The sequence below is a fragment of the Hemicordylus capensis genome, chromosome 2 (genome assembly GCF_027244095.1).
Source record: "Hemicordylus capensis ecotype Gifberg chromosome 2, rHemCap1.1.pri, whole genome shotgun sequence".
NCBI lineage: Eukaryota > Metazoa > Chordata > Lepidosauria > Squamata > Cordylidae > Hemicordylus > Hemicordylus capensis.
In genome coordinates this window covers 241,407,070-241,421,689 of record NC_069658.1, presented here as the reverse complement: position 1 = coordinate 241,421,689, position 14,620 = coordinate 241,407,070, and the positions used below count along the sequence as shown (strand labels likewise).

Here is a 14,620-nt window from a genome sequence, read left to right as displayed (position 1 = left end):
GATGAATAGATGTGTCTTTAAAGACTTTTTAAAAGTTGTCAGAGATGGGGAGGCTCTTATTTCAGCAGGGAGCGCGTTCCAAAGCTCTGGGGCAGTAGGGATGGGCCTGGACCGGTCCGGACCTGGGTGGTCCGGATTGGGGGTGGGGGTCGCTTTAAGAGCGGCGGGAGGGTTTACTTACCCCTCCCGCCGCTTTCCCACTTGGCGCCGTAAGTAGTAGTGTAATTGGGGCGGCAGAATCCCTCCCTGCCACCCCTTCCCTGCTGCGGCTCGGCAAAGCTCCCAGTAATGCTTTGCGCACGTGCAAAGTGGGGGTGAAATAGGAATCCGGTTAGATTGGGGGAAGCAGACATGAGGAGGCAGGAAGGTCAGAAAAGACAGCAGAGAAGGGGGAAGATAGATTTGGAACTAGCATATACAATTCAGTAGAACATGTCATGCGTTGGGGATGTTTGGATTAATCCTTTTTGAAAGGAAGAGGCTTAGTTCCTGACAATTGCATATTTCAATTTCTGCTCCCCTCCTGCGGCTTGCTAGTGCCCTTCAACCTGCTGCATTGAAATGGTAGGAATGAAATTTCTCCTTGCTGTTGAGAACAGTTTCTGCTAACAGAAAGCCAAAGGTTTTTGAATGGAGATCCCTTAGACAGAAGTACCCCCTTAATGAATGGTGTAGAAATTGCTGGAATATAATCATTGTATTGTATTATTCACAGCTATCGAGGCCCAAAATACTCCTGCTAACTGGGCAAAGAGGCACCTTTTACCGTGGTGATTCTCTTTATTAAGCAGGGGGAGAGTAACTGGCCCTATTCACCCCCAGTACAGTACTTCCAGTGACTGTTGCTGGTTTCTATCTTATGTTTCTTTTTAGAATGTGAACCCTTTGGGGACAGGGTTCCATCTTATTTGTTTGCTATTTCTCTGTGTAAACCGCCTTGAGCCATTTTTTGGAAGGGCGGTATAGAAATTGAATTATTATTATTTCTTGTTTACACAGTCAGACAGGCATTATTGACTGGTTTGTTTTATCCAGATATCGAGTCCTTCCCAAGGACCTGGGATGGCTGGATTTTATTGTCAGTTGTTATAGATATCATCGCAGAATATAGGCTGTTCCCAGTAAAGCTGCTTTTTGTAATTGGCTGATGGTGATTTCTGTGGCCCCTATGGTGTTGAGGTGCTCTTCACTGCACCCAGGGCGCCAATGACCACTGGGATTATTTTGGTCTTTTTCTGCCACAGCCTTTCAATTTCAATTTGTAGATCTTTGTATTTGGTGATTTTTTTCTATTTCTTTTTCTTCTATTCTGCTATCCCCTGGTATTGCTATGTCGATTATTTTAACTTGTTTTTCTTTCTTCTCGACTACAGTGATATCTGGTGTATTGTGTGGCAGATGATGGTCTGTTTGTAGTCGGAAGTCCCATAATATTTTTGCATCTTCATTTTCTACAACTTTTTCAATTTTATGGTCCCACCAATGTTTGGCTACAGGTAGCTTGTATTTTTTGCAGATGTTCCAGTGTATCATCCCTGCTACCTTGTCATGCCTTTGTTTGTAGTCAGTCTGTGCGATCTTTTTACAACAGCTGATTAGGTGGTCCACCGTTTCATCTGCTTCTTTACAAAGGCGGCACTTGCTGTTTGTTGTGGATTTTTCGACTTTGGCTCTTATTGCATTTGTTCTTAGTGCCTGTTCTTGTGCAGCCAGTATTAAACCCTCTGTTTCTTTCTTCAAGTTGCCATTCTTAAGCCATTGCCAGGTCTTGCTGATGTCTGATTTTCCACTTATATTGTGCAAATATTGACCATGCAGTGGTTTATTTTTCCATTTTTCTGCTCGGTTCTTGACTTGTTCTTTCTTGTAGGCCTGTTTTGTTTCATTGGTGTTGAATAGTTTCGCATTATTGACCATTTGAAGTTATTTTCGCATTATTGACGCATTATTTCGCATTATTGACGCATTTGAAGTGCATCTTCTTCACTGTCCTTGATATATTCTTCAAGGCCTCTTTTCTCCTCCTCTACTGTTTGATGGACTTGGAGCATTCCTCTTCCACCTGAGCTGCGAGGGAGGTATAGCCTATCTACATCACTGCGGGGATGCAGAGCATGATTGATGGTCATGATTTTCCTGGTCTTACGATCCAGCGTCTCTAGCTCTGCCTGTTTATTATTATTATTTATTATTATTATTATTATTATTAGAGAAAGAGCAAGGGGGAGGGGAGCCCCAAGAGGAAAGTGCTGTGAATGTAGCAATGGGGCACACAGGAGAAGGGCAAGGGGCAATTGGGGTCCAGAGAGCAGTCCAAACAGCATCCAAAATCTGCGCCCCAAACTCTTAACTCCAGAGGAGTCCCACAAGGGGGAGAGAAAGAAAGAAGGAAAACCAGTAAGGAGCTCACAGTAACACCAGAAATAGTAAGGACGGAAAAAGAAAAAAGACATGAGCAGGGAGATGAAGAGCAAGAGGAAGAGGAAGGGGGAAAAGCAAGCAAAGAGAAAGCAAAGGGGGCTGAGTGGGAAAGTGAGAGAGAGAGGGACCAGAGGACAGCTACTTGGCTCCAGTCGACTGCGGCTCCTGCCTGCTGGTTGTTACTGCCTCCTGCTCGTCCTCCCTGACGTGTGTGTGTCTTGCATGGTGATGGCTCACATGTGAAAGTGCGCGCACACAGAGTACAGGAGCAATCTGAATGGTGGGCAGAAACAGCTGTCTGCTCAGCAGACTTCTCATCCATGCCGCTGCAGTCCACTCTGAGCCTGGGTGGATCGGGTGGCAGCAGTCAGCCCTCGCTTCCTCGTGGGTTGGGAGCGATATTTGGAGCGGCAGGGGAAAAGATAGCACAGGGAAAATGACCTGAAGCAGCCATCCCAGCACATGGGGAGACTGTGCGGCTGCCGGAATGGGCTGAGCAGGGAGCCACACCTCTGTGCGCACTCCCTCCGCCGCACAGCTTAAAGCCCCAAGCTGGAAGTTCAGGACAGCAGTGAGACAGAGGCTGCCGCCTCTCTGCCTTCTGCTCCATAGTGAGTGATTGTAGCCGAGGGAAGGAGTGAGCAGCAGCAAGCAAGGTCAGTCTGTCGGACTCGGAGCCTCTCAGACACCCCAATAGTCCACACCGGCACGAGCCCTCTCCCACCGCCCCAAGGACGGCCCTGGCTGCCATCACTCTCTGCTGGATTGGGGAATTGGTGAGGGGCAGGTGCGGTGGATGCTGTGAAGGCGATGCTCCCTCTTTTAGGATAGTGGAGGCTAACTCCCATCATGCACAGGGTTCCTTCACAGCAACCCATTCAACTTCACGGCTGGGTGTGAAGCCAAATCTAAGTTTCCATAGGTCACCTTTCTACACCACACCATTCTTCATGTAATGTCAATCACTGGAGATGGCTTTCGTGATTTACTTCCTGTTCTGAAGTCCGCTTTGTCATTGGCTTTATTGCTTGATTTATTTTTTTATTGATAAATTTATATACCATCAATCCCAAGGTGGTTTGCCGCTTCTTTTCTACCTGCAATCTATACTATGCTTCTTTTTCTCTCTCCTAACAGGTGCTGGGTGGAAAATCAAGACTGAAGGAGAAGCATGCGAGTCAATAGTAGAAAGAGCAAGATGTAAAAAGAAAGGACAACAGAGAAAAGCAACAAAAGAAAAGCAGGAAAGGAAGAATGAATCTCCTCCTGTTCATGCTGGTGACTGCCAAGAAACACCAATCCAAGAAGAAATAGAGAAGGGAAAGCAAAAGAGGCAGCCCCTCTCATGTGAAAAAAGCATTGGTTATAAATTGTGGCTGAAATGTCACTGGGGAATGAAGAGAAGGGAGAAGAAACCATTGAAGTGCTTGGTGTGTAGAAACAGCTTCAATCACAGTTCACTTCTTAGAGACCATCAAAGAATTCACACAGGAGAGAAAACATTTAAATGCCTGGAGTGTGGAAAGAGCTTCAGTTGCAGCTCAGCTCTAAAGATCCACGAAAGAATTCACACAGGAGAGAGACCATTTAGATGCTTGGAGTGTGGAAAAAGCTTCAGTCAGAGTTCAAATCTTAGACAACATCAAACAATTCATACAGGAGAGAAACCATTTAGATGCTTGGAATGTGGAAAGAGCTTCAATCAGAGCTCAAATCTTAGACAACATCAAACAATTCATACAGGAGAGAAACCATTTAGATGCTTGGAGTGTGGAAAGAGCTTCAATCAGAGATCGGTTCTTAATAACCACAAAAGAATTCACACAGGAGAGAAACCATTTAAATGCCTGGAGTGTGGAAAGAGCTTCAGTAAGAATTCACATCTTAGAGAACACCAAAAACTTCACACAGGGGAGAAACCATTTAGATGCTTGGAGTGTGGAAAGAGCTTCAGTTGTAGTTCACATTTTAAGAAACACAAAAGAATTCACACAGGTGAGAGACCATTTATATGCTTGGAGTGTGGAAAGAGCTTTAGCTGCAGCTCAGCTCTTAAGATCCACGAAAGAATTCACACAGGAGAGAGACCATTTAGATGCTTGGAGTGTGGAAAGAGCTTCAATCAGAGCTCAAATCTTAGACAACATCAAAAAATTCATACAGGAGAGAGACCATTTAGATGCTTGGAGTGTGGAAAGAGCTTCAATCAGAGCTCAATTCTTAATAACCACAAAAGAATTCACTCAAGAGAGAAACCATTTAAATGCCTGGAGTGTGGAAAGAGCTTCAATAAAAGTTCACATCTTAGAAAACATCAAAAACTTCACATGGGAGAAACCATTAAGATGCTTGGAGTGTGGAAAGAGCTACAGTTGTAGTTCAGTTCTTAAGAAACACAAAAGTATTCACACAGGAGAGAGGCCATAAGATGCTTGGAGTGTGGAAAGAGCTTCAATCAGAGCTCAAATCTTAGACAACATCAACAAATTCATACAGGAGAGAGACCATTTAGATCAGGGATTCTCAAACTTGGGTCCTCAGGTGTTATTGGACTTCAACTCCCATAATCCCCAGCCTCAGTGGCCTTTAGTTGGGGATTATGGGAGTTGAAGTCCAGTAACACCTGAGGACCCAAGTTTGAGAATCACTGATTTAGATGCTTGGAGTGTGGAAGGAGCTTCAGTGGGAGCTCAAGTCTTAGGAGACACCAACGAATTCACAAAGGAGAGAAACCATTTAGATGCTTTCCTTGTGGAAAGAGCTTCAGTCAAAGAGGAGGTCTTAAGAAACACCAAGAAATTCATGCAGGAATTCAAGAGCTTCAGTTGGAGCTGAGATCTTAAGAATCACCAAGGAATTCAGACAGGAGAGAAACCATGTAAATGGCTGGAGTCCGGAAAGAGCTTTAGTCAGAGATCAGTCCTTGCAAAACACCAAGGAATTCCCAAAGGAGAAAAATGATACAGATGCCTGTATTGTGGAAAGAGCTTCAATCGTAGCTCCCATCTTACACAAGATGAAAGAATTCACACCTGGAAGGACATACATGTTTTAAATGTAGATAGAGCTTCCATCTCACTTCCCCTTCCCGAAGATGCAGTAGAGGAGAGTGGAGCAGAGACTTTCTGGCCACCCCCTCCTCTCCCCCACTTCCGAAAGAAGAAGGGCGGGGACAGAGGAGCTGTGGTGGGCAGCAGTGTTCCCTCTCATGTTTCGAATCGGTGAGCAGAAAGAATTTTGTTCTGGGCAGCAGCATCAAAAGTCAGTGTGTGCACAGAACTCTTTCTAACACACAAACACACACATGAGTTACTATCACACAAAAAATATTTTTGCATGTTAGGAAGGAGGCTATATTTAGAATGCTTCTTCCTGCCATTTAGTTCCCAATGTGCCAAGTATGTGGTTCATCATACATTCAGTCATGTCAGCTGGCAGAAGTTGTTATTCTCAGCTTTACCATCCCAGTGAGATCTAGACTTGAGATAATAAGATATTTAGATAATGAATATTCCAGTGTTCTCTTAAAGAGCTTAAGCTTCAGTTTTATTTGATTGAAACTGAGGGTTTTGAATTTTGTTGAGCTACATGAAGTTAGCTGCTATCAAAAGTGAGTGTTGCCGTACAATAGCCCTGATCTCAACATTTCCAGTGGTTGTGTGTTCATTTGCAGGTCTGTAGTTATATAGACTCACTTTGGCTAACAGGTAATCCCCTCAAAATGCCAGAATGTGATACTATACATTGCAGTGTTCTAGAACATTGCACCTACTTTCAGCAGAGTAGGAACATAGGAACATAGGAAACTGCCATATACTGAGTCAGACCACTGGTCTATCTAGCTCAGTATTGTCTTCACAGACTGGCAGCAGTTTCTCCAAGGTTGCAGGCAGGAATCTCTCTCAGCCCTATCTTGGAGATGCTGCCAGGGAGGGAACTTGAAACCTTCTGCTCTTCCCAGAGCGGCTTCATCTCCTGAGGGGAAGATCTTGCAGTGCTCACACATCAAGTCTCCCATTCACATGCAACCAGGCAGGGGCGTAACGATAGGGGGGGCAGGGGGGGCACGTGCCCCAGGCACCACTGGGGGGGGGCGCCAAAGTGCCATGCGGGACCCCCGTGCCACCACCACCCCACCCAAAAATTTTAATTTTAGCTTTGGGGCGCACAGTGCCACGGTGCCCCAGCGAGCTCAGATCCAGGCGCCGCACTGCATGCTTCTGGCTGTGCTACGAACCTCCTCCTCCTGAGTCCTGGCACTCCCCGCCCCGCCCCCGGGCGCCTCTGTAATCTCTAGTTGCACGTGCTTCATTGCACGCTGAGGCTGCTTGCGAGAGAGGGAGGAGCATGTGTTTTTTTGTTGCTCCGGGAGTAGAAGAGGCTGCCTTGCTGCTGTGTGGGGAGAGCAAGGAGCAGTGGACTACAACGATCAAGCCGAGGACGGAGCCAGGAAAAGGAGGAGGGGGAAGCTTGCTGCTTTCTCAACAATAAGACCAAGGGGTGTGTGTGTGTTTATTTATTTTTTAAAATGAATTTGCGGGGGACTTGCTTGTTGCTTGGAGGTTTCTTGGCGGGCGGGGAACCGTTGGGTTGGCACGGCTGGCTTGGAGGAGAGGAGACTGAGAGACTAGCAGCAGGGCAGGAGGAGGACTGCAGGACAGACCGAGCAACTTACAAGCGAAGCAATTTGATGCATGCAATACAGTAACCCTGCATGCATAAGAGGGAGGAGGGAATACATGATGGCTGGCTGCAAAACAAAGTTATCTTCTCTGGTGGTCACTCATCATGAGCTCAAATATGCAGCGGCGGCGCGGCACACCCACCATGTGACCCGTGAATGCTCCTGAAGGGGGGCGGGCGGACGGGCAGGTGGCATTTGTAAGAGTAAAGGTGGCGCCCAGCTTTTAAAAACAGGCACAAACTTGAGGGGAGGCAGAGAGAAGTGAAGGAGGTGGCCACTGCTGCCGCGCCTTGCCTTGCCAGCCTAGAAACACGCCCACATGCCGACGAGAGCGAGCAAGAGGCTGAAAAACAAGTGTGTGACTTCCCAACATCCAACACAGACGTTAAAGTCACTTTGATTTAAATGTGAGCATTAAGTACATTCTTAAAGCAGCTCCGTTTACTTTTAGTTGCCCCGCAGCCCACCCCCGCCCTGATCATTCAGCAGAGCGCAGCCTTCAGAAGTGGAGCCCATTCTAATGCATGCAGAGATAAGAACTTCATTTTACTCCCCGTCTTTTCTATTTGTGCTGCGGGAGGGGCATAGAAGAGGAGGGGGTGGCTGCTTTGTCAAAGTTTTTGTCTGTGGCGACATTTCTTGGGTTGTCATCAGCACCAGTTGTTGGGGGAAAGAAAGGCAACAGTTTTCCCTGTAGATTCAAGCCCCAACTGCTTAGGTCAGAGGCAGAAATGCTGTTTTGCAGACACCAGAAATCTGATGAACTGCATAAAACCTTTGCCTTTATGGCCAGTCGCCGTGGTATGAAAGGAATGGTGCACCGTAGAATTTTGGGGACATTGGGATGTGCTAATGGTAGATTGCTGTCTTTTTGGTTGATATAGTGTAGGAGATGTTTTGTTATTGGAGCAAGGAGTAAGCAGGGAGAGATGATGAAGGCATGAACTTCTTCAAGCTTTGGCAATTTACTCCTAAATTAACTTAAGCAGTAAAAGTGTCTCACTTCTGTTCTGTCAGTGTTCCTATTGTTGTTGCTTAGCGGGGATTCAAGCTTCTTTGCTTTTCCTTCAAGGTGTGGAGAAAGTGGACAGAGGCATGCCTACCTTCCAAACTTGTAATATTAGAACTTGTGGGTCATTGAATGAAATTTAATGATCAGAGATTAGGAACAAATTTAAAAACTTATTCATACAAGGAATAGTTCTTATGAAACTCACTGTCACAAGATATGATGGCCACTTGCTGAAAGAATAAGTAGAGAAAAACATGTAGGCAAGATTTATAAATGGACTCAACGGCACAACCTTACCTTAATAAAGAATGAAAACAATTTCATAACATTCTCTCCCCACCCCTTCCCCATTTTGCTGAGATGCCTTTAAAAATATTATAGCTAGATTGGATAGGTCTCTCAGTGGTGATTAATGATAACATATATAAACCTCCACGTTCAAAGACAGTAGGTATGCCACAGAACACCAGTTGTGCTGAGCAACTGAGAACACACGGCAGCAAGCAGCTGCCTCCTGCAGGGCCAGGCTCTCTCTTGCTAGGAGAGAGACTAAATTTTTTAAAAGGTATTTATTATTTATTTTTAGCCATCCAAAGGCTCTGGGTGCTTGGGAGGGGCGCGGGGGGGCGCAATTTCAGTGTTTGCCCTGGGCGCCGTTTTCCCTAGTTACGCCTCTGCAACCAGGGCAGATCCTGCTTAGCTATGGGGACAAGTGATGCTTACTACCACAAGACCAGCTCTCCTCTCCTTGGTATTGCCTTGGTATTGGAAACTCGCGGTTGCCTGGAATATGGCGTTGTGAGAGCAGCTTGGTGACTTTCGCCTCCAAGCTGCAATCTGTCTTCGACGTGTTTACCTTAATTTCAATCAGTAAGGATTGATTTCAGAGGATTAATGGAGCTTGCCCTTTTGGGAGCTGCCTTTGGTGGACTCCAGGCGAGATACATTTTTAAGAATTGAAACAGAAATAATCATGAAGTGCCTTGAAGAACGCCTGGCGAACTCGGGAGAGACTTTTCCATGCTCCTCTTGAAGAGAAGGATTCATTTCCATCAGCCTTATTAGCAATGGCTTCCCCACTCAACCCACTCTCTCTTTTTTTCTTTTTCTTCCCCCCCCCCGCTTTTTTGTTCTCTAAGCCTCAAGAATGTCCAGTTATTTGTTTCTCTAATCTCTAGGATTGAAGACCTGCTCGGAGCTAACTTTTAGTCATCTCTACAAATATATCGTTTGACTGGAATAGAACGGAAGATTTAGTCTTTGGAGAATGATTTTATTGGCAGCCAAATGGTTTTACAATCTAAATGAAGGATTTATAACTTTTGAGTAATGAGCCAGGTTTAACTTTTTGGATTGGTTTATAGTACTGCTTTGAGTAACCAGCTTAAACAAGGAAGAAGCAATTTGTCCGTTTTGTCAAGGTCTGTTTGTCTTTCTTTTATAAGTACGCAGTTTTTAACTCTCTTTGTTTTTGGAACACTGACGGAGACATTTTTTGAGACATTAATCAAGATTTAAACTTTTCTTTCTTGACTGAGTTGTATTACATTGTTCTATCTGTTTAGTTCTATATCCTTTTCTTTGAGTTTTACTTTAAGATTTTTAATGTATGCATATTTCAGCTATCAGACATTGTACTTGCTATTTATTCAGCACTTGGTTACATTTTACTCCCATACTATGTGCGTTTTTGAGATGATTACAGGCATGGAAAGTTGAAAGTTATAGACTCTTTAAAGCCTCCAGTACAAGAATATCTTAACATACTACAAAGTTTTTTACTGATGTTACAGGAACATTATATGGTCAAATGAAGGACACTAATTACTTCAGGACTGATTATACGTCTGTGTCAAGTTATTTGATTACTATCCAAGCATATTACTATTCAAGTATTACCATATGGATTATCACTGAGAAAGAGAAGGAATTTCTTTTTGTTCTGTGGGAGGTTTTTGACTGTGAGAATTTCCTTGCTGTACCTCAAAGTGGAACAGGTGTAGACTATTTTCAATATGGGAATGCCTTTTGGATGATTCTTTTATTATACTACTACATTAAAAATTCTTATATGGATATTATATGAACATTATATGGCAGTTAAGTGAAGGATACTATTCTTTTCAGAACTAAGAATATTAACTATTTTAGTACCAGTTGGACGGTTAGAGTCAAAACTTCCTGGCTCTTGAAATCTATTCCCCCCACCCCCATCTCTCCTTGTTTTCTCTCGAAAGGATTACGTAGGCTTTGGACTCTTTGTTGTGAGTCCTTTTCCTCATCTTCTGGCAGAACAGCTGTAGACTGTGACTCACAAAAAGATAAAGCAATCAGAGAAAGCTATAATTCCCTTTCCTGGGACAGTTTGTTTGTTTTGTAGACATTTTAGTCTAAACCCACTGAGTCCTTTCTCTGCGAAGGATTGTTTGTTTTAATTACCAGATATAATGGATGTGTATTAATCGACAGCCAACAACCTGGATGGATTTAAGAGGAGTTTGGATAATTTCATGGAGGAGAGGTCTATTGATGGCTACTAGTTGGAGGGCTGTAGGCCACCTCCAGCCTTGGGGGGCGGGGTGCCTCTGGGTACCAGTTGCGGGGGGAGTAACAGCAGGAGAGAGGGCATGCCCTCAATTCCTGCCTGTGGCTTCCAGCAGCATCTGGTGGGCCACTGTGCGAAACGGGATGCTGGACTAGATGGGCTTTGGGCCTGATCCAGCAGGGTTGTTCTTATATTCTTAATCTGGACTTTTATTCCTAGAAAGCCTTATATGCATTGAACTATGCTATTTTAGTATAGTTGTGTCGCCAGATATTCCCGGCGAATATACATTCATTTCTTCGCGGGGAGTAGTGTAGTTGACTATGTTATGGTTTCCCGCTCCCTGCTCCCTCAGGTTACACCTTTTGAGGTGGGCGAGCAAACTTTTAGCGACCATCTCCCAATGCTCACCTGTTTATTATTATTATTATTATTATTATTACCTTTATATCCCGCTCTTCCTCCAAGGAGCCCAGAGCAGTGTACTGCATACTTAAGTTTCTCTTTCACAACAACCCTGTGAAGTAGGTTAGGCTGAGAGAGAAGTGACTGGCCCAGAGTCACCCAGCTAGTTTTTTATGGCTGAATGGGGATTTGAACTCGGGTCTCCCCGGTCCTAGTCCAGCACTCTAACCACTACACCATGCTGGCTCCAAGGTAGATCTGTACTGACATTCAAGTTTATGTACCAGATTTTGGAAAAGAGCACATGGTTGGTTTACAAGTGGCAAAGAATATGTGTTCAATACTGTTTACAGCTGAATTTCTGTAAACACAGAAACACAGATGGGCACCGACCTTTTGGCACCCACCCTTTCCTGTATTTAGAAGAAGATGGTTATTTTTGTTTTTAGATTCAAAATAAGTTCTGGTTGTATGATTTTTCTTTCCCCGTATTTATAGAAGGCTCTGACAATTGGACTGGCTGATTGACAAAGATTCTTTTTCGTTTTTTGGTCTACAATGTGGTTGATTTCTGAGTGTTTCTGGCAGTCTCTTGGTTATGCACCTTTTTATGATACATACTTTTATCTTTTTATGTTAATCTTTTCTAAGATTATAATTTTAAGATTCCTTTTTCTTTACCGGTTTGATATTTGAAAGAATACATAAACCAGTCCTAAATTTGATTGCTATTACATGATCAGTTCTTATGGTATGGACCGTAAATCTGTATTTTATCAACTGTACTTTACCACAGTATAAAGAAGTTTAGAGATGCCTTTTATCTTTTTGATTCAATTTTTTATGTTTTTCTTGCCTTTTGTATTCTCTGTATTAGAAATTAATAAAATCTTAAATAAATAAAAAGGTATTGGAAACTCACGGGCAGAACAGTCTGGTTCATAATCTCTGTGCACCTTCCAGATAGCTACATGGAGCCGCTCCAGGCCCCACCTGCCTCCTGTCCTACTTTGTCTGCTCCATCTGCAGCTGCTTGGTGAGGAGCCACTGCAACCTCTGCCTCCCCTCCCCAGGCCCCAGCTCTGGTCTCTTTGGGCTCTGTCTGAAGAGCCACGGGGGCGGGGACTGCCCCTGCCTCCTGTCCTCCAGCTGCTCTGCAGTCAGAACTGGAGGAGGAGGTGGTGGCGGCGGCGGCACAGGCAGGGGGAAGGAAGTGGCGACCTGGCTGGGGGGGGGGAACGGGGTGCCAGGTAGTTGGACGGCAGAGATTGTGCACCCACCAGAAACTGCTGTGAGGGGTCCTGGAAGTTGGAGCACATGCGGTCCTTAGCGGGAACAGTGGTCGGCAGCACCTATACAGAGCACACTCCCCTGGAGAGGAGGAAAGGCACACTGTAGTGGGACGGGAGAGGCAAGAGGGGAGAGGCAAGAGGTAAGAGCCTGGTAATCTCTAGGCTTGACTACTGCAATGCGCTCTACCTGGGGTTGGCTTTGTATGTCGTCCGGAAACTTCCATTGGTTCAAAATGCAGCAGCTAGATTGGTCTCTGGGGTGTCTCGGGGAGACCATCTTATGCCTGTTTTAAAGCAATTGCATTGGCTATCAATAGGTTTTCCGGCCAAATGCAAAGTGTTGGTGATTACCATTAAAGCTCTAAACAGTGTAGGGCCAGGTTACCCAGGAGAGCACCTACTTCTGCATGATCCCCATTGCACATCGAGAGAGGTCCATCTCTGGATGCCCCTGGCCCGTCTGTCGGTGACGGGAGTGGGCCTGCTCTGTTGCCGCTCCTAGGCCATGGAATGCGCAACCCTGTAGACCAGGGCTGCTCAACTTCAGCCCTCTTGCAGATGTTGGCCTTCAGTTCCCATAATCTCTGACTGTGGACCACTGTGGCTGGGGATTATGGGAGTTGTAGTCTAAAAACAGCTGGGGGGGCTTAATTTGAGCAGGCCTACTATAAACATTTGTGGTTTAACATATTTTCCATCCTTCAAAAGAGCCCTTAAGACAATTTTTTTCAGCCAGGCTTTTTAAAATTTCTGAATGTTTTAAATTTTTTAATTGCTGTTTTTACTCATTTGTTTTATTTTGTTTTTCTTGTGTTTTATTTTCGTGAACTGCCCAGAACATTTGGAGTCAGGTGGTATATAAAATACATCAATAAGAAGAGAGAGGAGGCAGGCCTACAGATGGGGTTTCATAATAAACATATAGCATGTTAAAGCTCATGTAAACTTAAGTTATGAGAACCTTGGAGTGAATCCATTTTTAAAGGAGCAGCAGACATAGAAACTTAGCTGCTGGTATTTTCACACTAAAAAAAATGTTTCCTAGCTGAAGTACGTTGGTGACATTCTCCACGCTGTGTTTCAAGGCAGTGAACACTCTCCTTGCTGCTCAAGTTAGTTTCTCTGAATGGGAGGTCAACTGGATCCCCCTGGATGGGAAGCCAAAGAACTGGATCCTCCTGGTGTTGCACGGAGGGAACTGCTCCCAGCGTAGACATCCCCGCCTAGTTCCTCCTCACATCTCCAGGGCCAGGTGGGCCTCTTCTATTGGCACCAGAGTCCACAGGGCCAGCTGGGAAGGCATGTGGGGATGTTGGGAAAGCACATGGGGACACTAGACATTATAGATGGCCCATAGGATTTCCCAGCCAGTTCTATGGGCCCCTGTGGTGCCCGAAATGTGGGAAACAGCCAAGGAATGATGACCCACTCTGGGAACAGCTGCCTCCACCTAGCAGCAGGAGGGGGCTGCAGATTCATGGGAATGGAGGGTCCGCTGCAGAACCCTAATGGGTACCTTAAAATTAGCAACTATGGGGAGGTCCCAAAATGTCCACCATGGATTTCCAAGAGAAGATATTCCTAAGGAAACGTTAAAATAATTAATAATAATAATAATAATATAACTCTCTTTCACTTTTTGTGTGTGGTTTAAATGCCAAACAATTCTCTATTATTTATGTCTGTATTTTTAAAAAATGCATATACCCTGTCTCAATTAATCTTACAACATTTATTTTTGCTTATCTCTGCAAGTTGGCTGCATGCATGTATAGTGCAGTTTTCATGTCTTGATTTATAATAAGTTTTAGAACATGCCCCATCCGGAAAACAGTGGATGCTGCTGTGAATCTCTCTCAAGCCCCACCCCCATCCTTCGCTAGAGCCAGGGTTCCTTGCCTTGGTCCCTAGCTGTGGTTGGATGGTGACTCCAACCATCCGCAGCCACAATGGCCTTTGGACTGCAAAGAGCTGCAAAAGTTAAGCCACTTCCAAGCAGGGGAAGGGGGAGGTTTTGCAACCAGTGGCACCCATCAGGGGATCAAGGGAGAAGAAAAGATCCATGGTTATTTTCCTTGCAGTCCTTGAAACTGGAGGTACCAGGAAGTGTTGAAGGTCAAGATACTGACTTTCTTGTCTGCCTGCCTGCCCGCCCTGCAAGGGCTTGGCTTCTGAGCTGCTTGCTGTTGGAAATTCTCTGTGGTGAGAGAATCCCTTTCTCATTATAGCAGAGTGCACAGAGGCACAACACAGCGGAATTT

At 44.9% G+C, this 14,620-nt stretch overlaps 1 protein-coding gene across 1 annotated transcript in view; it reads left to right on the top strand.

The window, feature by feature from the left end:
• LOC128347454 (oocyte zinc finger protein XlCOF6-like) overlaps positions 1-14,620 on the top strand; it is a 52,772-nt gene that overhangs the window by 9,833 nt on the left and 28,319 nt on the right. The gene's annotated exons all lie outside the window — the stretch shown is intronic.